At 49.8% G+C, this 8,960-nt stretch overlaps 1 pseudogene; it reads left to right on the top strand.

The window, feature by feature from the left end:
• Positions 1–512: 512 nt before the first annotated feature.
• Positions 513–8,960, top strand: part of LOC101152036 (cytochrome P450 2A13-like) — a 103,271-nt pseudogene continuing 94,823 nt past the window's right edge.

The raw sequence follows: 8,960 nt of genomic DNA, 5'->3' as shown, positions 1-8,960 counted from the left end.
TCAAGTCCATATGCCTGGAATCCCCCCCCAAGACCCTTAACCCTGCATCCTCCACAACAGAAGACCCCTAAATGCACAGCCACACTTCCATCTCACCCTAATAAAACCCAGACCTTTGCATTCTTCTCCTCAGAACCCCCAAATCCGCAATTTTGGGGTGCATTCTCACTCCCAGATCCCAAATCCAAAGCCCAAGTACTCCGCTATGCAAATATTCCCAACTCCTTTGTTCTACAGCTTATCTGTTGCCCCCTCCTAAATCCACAGCCCTGGGGCACCCCTCCTGATGTACCACAGATTTAGTTGGGAGGTACCCTCTCTGTTCAGCTTCCCTGGGGTCCCCCTTCTCCTCCTTTGCTGGTTGTGTCCAAAGCTAGGTGGGGTTCACAGAGAGGATGTAGTTGGGAGGTGAAATGAGGTGATTTTATAACCAGCCAAAGTCCACCCCTTTTTTTCAGGCAGTATAAAGGCAAACCACCCCAGTCGTCACCATCTATCATTCCACTGCCACCATGCTGGCCTCAGGGCTGCTTCTGGTGGCCTTGCTGGCCAGCCTGACTGTGATGGTCTTGATGTCAGTCTGGCAGCAGAGGAAGAGCAGGGGGAAGCTGCCTTTGGGACCCACCCCATTGCCCTTTATTGGAAACTACCTGCAGCTGAACACAGAGCAGATATGTGACTCCATCATGAAGGTGTCCCAAGGCAGGGAGATGGGTGGCACAGGGTGGGGGCTGCCCAATTGGCTGAGGCTTTGTGGGAGGAGATTGACCAGTGTGGACCAGAGTCTTAGGAAAGGGAGTTTTGGAGTTTCAACATCAGGGTCCTAGGCAGGAAAGACAGGATCTTGGGATGTCCAGCTCCCTGACTGTGAGAACCTGGGGGTGAAACATCCCAGTACATGATATCTCGGTGCTGGGCCCATTCAGAGTGGGGGCTGCTCCCTCTAATCACTCCCACCTGCCTCCATCAGATCAGTGAGCGCTATGGCCCCGTGTTCACCATTCACCTGGGGCCCCGGCGGGTCGTGGTGCTGTGCGGACATGATGCCATCAAGGAGGCTCTGGTGGACCAGGCTGAGGAGTTCAGCGGGCGAGGCGAGCAGGCCACCTTCAAGTGGGTCTTCAAACGCTGTGGTGAGGGGGTGCCCAAGAGGGGGAAGGTGGCCAGGCCGACTCGATGGCCTCCGTGTCCCCAGCCTTCTCCCTGACTCTCCTGCCCACTGAAGGCTGCGGCAGAGCCCCCGTCTGGCCTTCTCTCCCCAGCTCCCTTCATTGCGGCCTCTCCCTCTTGCCTGTCTCCAGCATCCCTGTCCCTGTCCCTGTCCAGATTTCTCCCTGCTTCTCTCACTGGAGTCTCCTCTTTCCCCATCTCTGAGGACAATCCTGGGTTTCTGTTTTCCAACCCTGGTCCTCTGTCTTCATTTGTCTTTTTGTCCTTCTCAGCTTCTGTGCTTCTCTGTGTTTCTCCTCTGTCCACTGACGTCTCCTTCTCCTTCCTCTGTCTTAGGATTTCGCGGTATTCCTACTTCCACATCTCCAGCCTCCTCTCCTGATAACAGTCTCTCCTCCTTCCCGACCGTCTCTGTTTCTCTTTCCGTAGTTTTCTGTCTTCACCAGCTCAGCTTAAGAGTCTTTCACCATTTTTACGCTTGAACCTGGAAGGTGGAGGTTGCAGTGAGCCGCCAAGATGGCGACAGTGCACTTCGGCCTGGGTGACAGAGCGAGAATCCGTCTCAAAAACAAATAAACAAACATACAAACAAAAAAGACTCTTTCACCATTTTTATTTTCTCCTCGCTTATCTCCCCATACCTCACTTCCCCCCCTTCCATCATCTTCTCCCATCTCTGTCTTTTTCTCTCCCTCCTTCCCTCCCTATGCTCCATGGAGTGTCCCGTCTCCCTCTGTTCTGCTGTGCCTTTCACCATTTTTATTTTCTCCTCGCTTATCTCCCCATACCTCACTTCCCCCCCTTCCATCATCTTCTCCCATCTCTGTCTTTTTCTCTCCCTCCTTCCCTCCCTATGCTCCATGGAGTGTCCCATCTCCCTCTGTTCTGCTGTGCTGTTCTGTCTGTCTGGCCTGTCTCTTTTCTGATCCTCTTGTTCCTATTCGGTCTCTGTTTCTCTCTGTGTTTCTCTGACTGAGTTTGCAGCTCTCCTGCGCGAGGCTTCTGTGCCTGTCCCCAGGGCCTGACCTCTCCCCACCCCTGCTTTCCTCTCCCAGGAGTGACCGCCGCACTTGGGAGCGCACCAAGCCGCTCAGGCGCTTCTCCATCGCCACCCTGAGGGACTTCGGGGTGGGCAAGCGCGGCATCAAGGAGGTATCCGGGAGAAAGCGGGCTTCCTCATCAAGGTCGTCTAGGGCACGCGCGGTGAGCAGGACACCCCGAGTGTGGAGGCAGGAGAAGGAAAACGCCCAGGGCGAGGAACCTGCGCGCGTTCTGTCTGGGGACCGGGCCTCGGTGGGGAAAGGCGCCCGCGCTCCCAGCCCTGTAGTCTGGCGCTGGGAATGTGGCTCATCAGGGCAGTGCCTCCTGGAATTCTCAGACTAGCATCAGAGCTCTGAGTTGACTCTCTTCCCAACCCCCTTCTCCCCCAATACACCGCCACACCCGCAAGCTCCAGCATCGATCCCACCTTCTTCCTAAGCTGTACCATCTCCAATGTCATCAGCTCCATTGTCTTTAGGGACCGCTTTGACTATGAGGATAAAAGTTCCTGTCACTGCTGTGCATGATGCTGGAAAGCTTCCAGTTCACGGCAACCTCCACGGGGCAGGTAACCGCCTGCAGCCTGGCCATCACGCCCCTACCACAACCTGCCAACTGCTCCCCTACATGGGGACAGGTGCCCCAAACTCCCACCCCCCTCCAGACAGTGTCCCCTCAAAATCAGCCCCCAATATTGGACAACTGGACAGTTGCACCAGAACCTGGGATGGGTGCCCACTACCCAGTCTCCAAGGACACCTGGATAGCTCAACAGATGCTCCCCAAAACAGAGCCTGAAGGCAGGATGCATACCCTCAGCTCAGCTCTCTCACCTGGGCACGTGTTCCCATCCCCGACTTACCGTAATTTCTAACAGATGTTCCCTACCCAGTTCTTCTGAATATTTTAACACCTGGACAAGTGCCTGCGTCAACCCGCCTCCTGCATACCTGAACATCTGGTGCTGCAAAATCCAGCCCATCATAATCATTTCACATCTACACAAATGTCCCAGATTAGCCCACTGGAATATCTGGCCAAGCGCCCTCTACTTCACCCACTTAAATACCTGGAAACATGGACACGTGCCCTAACCAATACCCTAAACACATAAATATCTAGACAGATTATTCCCTGACACCCAAATAAGTGTTCCCCAACCCTTTCCAATCACACACCTTACAGAGGTGTCCCCAGTGCATCCCACTTGGATAGGTAAACACCTCAACAGGTATCCCCTCCACTTCAACATCTTCACCAGCCCCACTTTAATACCTGAACATCTGAACAAAAGCCCCCAATCCAGACCCAATAAGTATCTCAGTAGTTGTCTTCAACCAGGCCCACCTGAATGCCTACATACCTAGACAGGTGACACTCCCCTCATACCAGCCCCGTCTGAGTAGCTAAACACTTGAACAGGTTTTCCAACACATCCTGCCTTGAATGTCTGAACACCTAGCTGTGTGCTCCAATCCACCCTCATTGAAACCTGGATGTGTGCCTCAGTCCATGTTACCTAAATTTCTGGACAGTAGCCTTCTCACTTAACCCTCATGAAGACTTAGATATATGTTCCCATCCAGCCCCACTGAAATACCTAAACACCTGGGCAGGTAGGTGCCTTTAACCCAGTGCCTTTCTTGCTCTGACACAGGTCCCATTCCCATCAGTTCCTGCCTCCTGACAGCGGTCCTTCCCTTCCCATCCTCTCTCTGCAACCCCAGCTCTATGAGATGTTCTCTTCGGTGATGAAACACCTGCCAGGACCACAGCAACAGGCCTTTAAGGAGCTGCAAGGGCTGGAGGACTTCATTGCTAAGAAAGTGGAGCACAACCAGTGCACGCTGGATCCCAATTCCCCATGGGACTTCATTGACTCGTTTCTCATCTGCATGCAAGGGGTACACCCCAGCAGCCAATGGGAGGAGCTGCAAAGCCAGGCAGAGGGAAATCAGGCTGGCAGTGGGGAGGGCAGACAACACAGGCCCATTTAAATTAGCCCCTGTCATAATAATCCTCACAATCCCAACTATATCAACCACTGCTGTTCCATCTACTGAGCCCTCACCCACAGGCAGGACCTGTGCACGTGAATTAAAATAGCAAGCACTTCTACAGAACTACCATGTGCCAGGCACTGCATTAAGTGCTTTAAGATAGTATCCCCTATAGCACTCACAACAGCTTTTGAAAGAGGTTCAATCACAGCCTCAATTTTACAAATGAGGAAACTGAGGCCCAAAGAGTATAAGTGGCTTACCTGAGGTCACAAAGAGAGGAAGCTGAGGTCCCCCAAGCTCAAATCCTGGTCTCTCTGAGTCTAAGGCTGGTGCTTTTTTTGAGACAGAGTTTCGCTTTTGTCACCCAGGCTGGAGTGAAATGGCGCAATCTCGGCTCACTGCAACCTCTGCCTCCTGGGTTCAAGTGATTCTCCTGCTTCGGCCTCCCAAGTAGCTGGGATTACAGGCGCCCACCACCACACCAAGCTAATTTTTGTATGTTTAGTAGAGACGGAGTTTCACCATGTTGGCCAGGCTGGTCTTGAACTCCTGACCTCAGGTGATCCAAGGGCTGGTGCTTTTAGCCACCACACTCTCTAACCTGTCATGCCCTGGTTATCAGACACACCTCTGTGGACAGGTGACCTGGCTTTACATTGCAGGGTCCCCACCTCCATCTGCATGTCAGTTTCTCATGTGGGAAGGCTTAAGAGAGTCTGAAGCTCAGGGATAAAGGATCGAGCTCACACCAGCAGGGGCCTCCCTCACCCACCTCCTGCTCGCACCAGCAGGGGCCTCCCTCACCCACCTCCCCTCTCTGAGGTGTAGCCTAGTATTTCTCCAGCTTGGAAGTTCCTGTTAGAATCTACCCTTGAGCCACCAGCTGATACTCCCTTAACTACAAAGCACCCAGTACCTGCGCCTAGGCAAAAGGGAAGGAAACATCATACCCCTTTCAGAGGCAGGGAAAACCAAGGCCCAGAGTGAATCAGAGATTTATTCATCTAGGGTCACACAGCAGATTCTTCATATCCCTAAAAAGGAGATGACGACACAGCAGTCATATTTGCGAGAGTATCTGGAGGAAGGAGCATCTAAACCTCCCATTATTTTTCTAGTACCTCTTGTGTACCAGGCCCTGACAGACCTGATCTCTTTTAATCCCAACAACAAGTCTCAGTGATAATCATTACAGCTCATTCTTACAGCACACAATGATATCCCAGACACTTTTGCAAGTGCAAAAACTCTTTGCATATACCTCACCGAATCGTCAAACAGCCCCACATGAGAGGTGCTACGATGATCTCCGTTTACAGAGGCAGAAATAAGGCACACAGAGGGCTTAAGTCACTTCTCAAAGGCACCAGCAAGGAGCTGGGATTCAACATCCAGACAATCTGGCTCCAATCGGTGATATTATCTCCTTCATTCCTGAGAGACAGAAAGCTGAGAACTCTAAAGATGTGGCCCCCAGATTTGGAGAAGTGGGAGTTCTTATACAGGCATCAAAAGATCAACCAGAGGAGCCAATGAACACCCTGAAATAGTTGTGCAGCTGGATGGCATCGTGCCCACCTGGAAAAACTCCGTGCAAGTATTTTGGACCCCTTGAAGGCTCAGCTCTTATTTATTCCACAAATATTTATTGTGAACCCTACTATGTGTCAGGCACTTGTTTCAAAGGGTGGGGGAACCCACAGGGACCAAAGCAAACCATGACAACAGTAATAATTAAATAAATGAGAACCAGCTAGGTGCAATGGCTCACACCTGTAATCTCAGTGCTTTGGGAAGTCAAGATGGGAAGATCATTTGAGACCAAGAGTTTGAGACCAGCCTGGGCAAAATAGCAAGACTCCATCTCTCCAAAAAATGTAAAAGCCAGCCAGAGGTGGTGTCACACACCTGTAGTCACCACTAATCAGGAGGCTGAGGTGGGAGGATTGCTTGAACCCAGGAGTTGGAGGCTGCAATGAGCCATGATCATACCACTGCACTCCAGCCTTGGTGATATGGTTTGGCTGTGTCCCCACCCAAATCTCATCTAGAATTGTAGCTCCCATAATCCCCACGTATTGTGGGAGGGACCCAGTGGGTGATCATTGAATCACAGGGGTGGTTTCCCCCATACTGTTCTCATAGTAGTCAATAAGTCTCATGAGATCTGTTGGTTTTATAAGGGGAAACCCCTTTCTCTTGGTTCTCATTCTCTCTCTTGCCAGCCACCATGTACGACGCACCTTTTGCCTTTCAGCATGATTGTGAGGCCTCCGCAGCCATGTGGAACTGTGAGTTTATTAAACTTCTTTTTCTTTATAAATTACCCAGTCTACGGTATGTCTTTATCAGCAGCATGAAAATGGACTAATACAATGGACAACAGAGCAAGACTCTGCCTCTATAAATAAAGACAGACGGATAGATAGATAGATGATAGATAGATAGATAGATAGATAGATAGATAGATAGATAGATAGATAGACAGATAGATAGATGGACAGGAAATAAGAACCCTGCCCTCCTAGAGCTGTCATTTTAGCAGGAGAAGGCATTATCAGAGCCAATGCCTTGTTGCTCCTGGAAGGTTCCAAGCTTGCTTTCTTACCTCTGGGTCTTTGACCTTGCTGTTCCCTCAGCGGAGAAGGCTTCTTCCCACACCTTCCCATGGCCAATTCTCAGAAGTCTTCTCAAAGGAGCCCTCTCTGACCACTCAATCTGAAGTAATCCCCATGGAACCCTTGTACACTGTTGGTGGTAATGTAAATTAGTAGAGCCACTTTGAGGAACAACATGGAGTTTCCTTAAGAAAAAGAAAAAAAAAAAGTAGAATAGGCCAGGTGCGGTGGCTCATGCCTGTAATCCCAGCACTTTGGGAGGCTGAGGTGGGCGAGTCATCTGAGGTCAGGAGTTCAAGACCAGCCTGGCCAACGTGTTGAAATTCCATCTCTACTAAAATTACAAAAATCATCCAAACGTGTCGGCGGGTGCCTGTAGTCCCAGCTACTCAGGATGCTGAGGCAGGAGAATCGCTTGAACCCAGGAGGTGGAGGCTGCAGTGAGCTGAGATCATACCACTGCAGTCCAGCCTGGGTGACAGAGTAAGACTCCATCTCAAAAAAAATGAATAAATAAATAAAATAAACAAACAAAAAGAAAGAAAACCACTAAAAATAGAGCTACCACACAATCCAGCAATCCCACCGCTAAATCTATATATAAAAAAAAGGAAATCCGTATACTGAAGAGATATCTGCACTCCAGTGTATTTTGCAGCTCTGTTTGCAATAGCCAAGATATGGAATCAAACTAAGTGTTCATGTGGTGCCCGTACAGAAGGGAGTACTATTCAGCCACTAAAAAAGAATGAAATCCTGCTATTTGCAGCAACATGGATGGAACTGCAGGACATTATGTTAGGTGAAATAAGCCAGGCACAGAAAGGCAAACTTTGCACATTCTCACTCATTCGTGGGAGCTAAAAATTATGACAATTTAACTCATGCAGAGAGAGTAGAATGATGGTTACCAGAGACTGGGAAGGGTAGAGGTGAGGGACTGGGGATGGCTAATGGGTACAAAAATAGAGTTCGATACAATGAATAAGATCTAGTTTTTGATAGCACAATAAGGTGATTGCCGTCAGCAATAATTCATTGTACTTTTGTTTGTTTGCTTGTTTGTTTTTTTGAGATGGAGTCTCGCTCTGTCACCTAAGCGGGACTGCAGTGGCACAATCTTGGCTTACTGCAAACTCCACCTACCAGGCTCAAGCAATTCTCCTGCTTCAGCCTCCAGAGTAGCTGGGATTACAGATGCATGCCACCATGCCCGGCTAATTTTTTTTGTATTTTTGTAGAGACAGGGTTTCACCATGTTGCCCAGGGTGGTTTCGAACTCCTCAGCCCAGGCAATCCATCTGCCTCGGCCTCCCAAAATACTGGGATTATAGGCATGAGCCACTGTGCCCAGCCTGTGGTACATTTTAGCATAACAGAGGGAATATAACTGTAATGTTTGTAACACAAAGAAATGATGAGTGCTTGAGGTGATGGTTACCCCATTTACCATGATGTGATTATTATATGTGACTATACACTTTATGCCTGTCTACATTGTATGTCTGTGATTATACATTGTATGTCTGTATCGAAATATCTCACTTACCACATAAATCTATACACCTGCTATGTAGCCACAGAGATTTTTAAAAATAAAAATAATTGCATAGACTCCTCAAACCCCAATCTCCAGTACTCTTCTTGTCTTGCTCCACCCCAGGACCACATCTCAAAGCCTCAAGTCTATCAGAATTTCTCCCTCCAGTCTGTCTCCTCTCCATTTCACCTTATAAAATTCCAGAAGCTTCTGTAGTTAATATATAAGCCAGAAAGGAACTCCCAAGCTTGTCTGTGGAGTTCCACCCAAAGTTTGACCCCAACTGCCTTGCTGCCTGTGAGCTGTTTCCCATCTACCCACCTCCTCCTTTTCCATCCCTTCCACACTCTCCCATCTCACCACCTGGACAGACTTGAGAAAGCCCTGTGGTTTATTTGCAAAATGCTCCCCCTGGAAGGGCAGAGGCCAGGGCCTAGGAGAGAGGCAGCCCCGGGAGGTGGGATGGCCCCAGAACCAGAGTAGCAAGGGGCCACTGGGGACAATGAGGAATGAGAAGGCTGAGGGCACCGTGGTCCTCATTCCTCCCGCCTTCCATTCTGCTGTCGCTCTTAAAAGACATGTTGCTCT

The sequence above is a fragment of the Gorilla gorilla genome, chromosome 20 (genome assembly GCF_029281585.2).
Source record: "Gorilla gorilla gorilla isolate KB3781 chromosome 20, NHGRI_mGorGor1-v2.1_pri, whole genome shotgun sequence".
Classification (NCBI taxonomy): domain Eukaryota; kingdom Metazoa; phylum Chordata; class Mammalia; order Primates; family Hominidae; genus Gorilla; species Gorilla gorilla.
The sequence above is the reverse complement of the archived record's forward strand: the minus strand, read 5'-3'. Positions and strand labels throughout refer to the sequence as shown.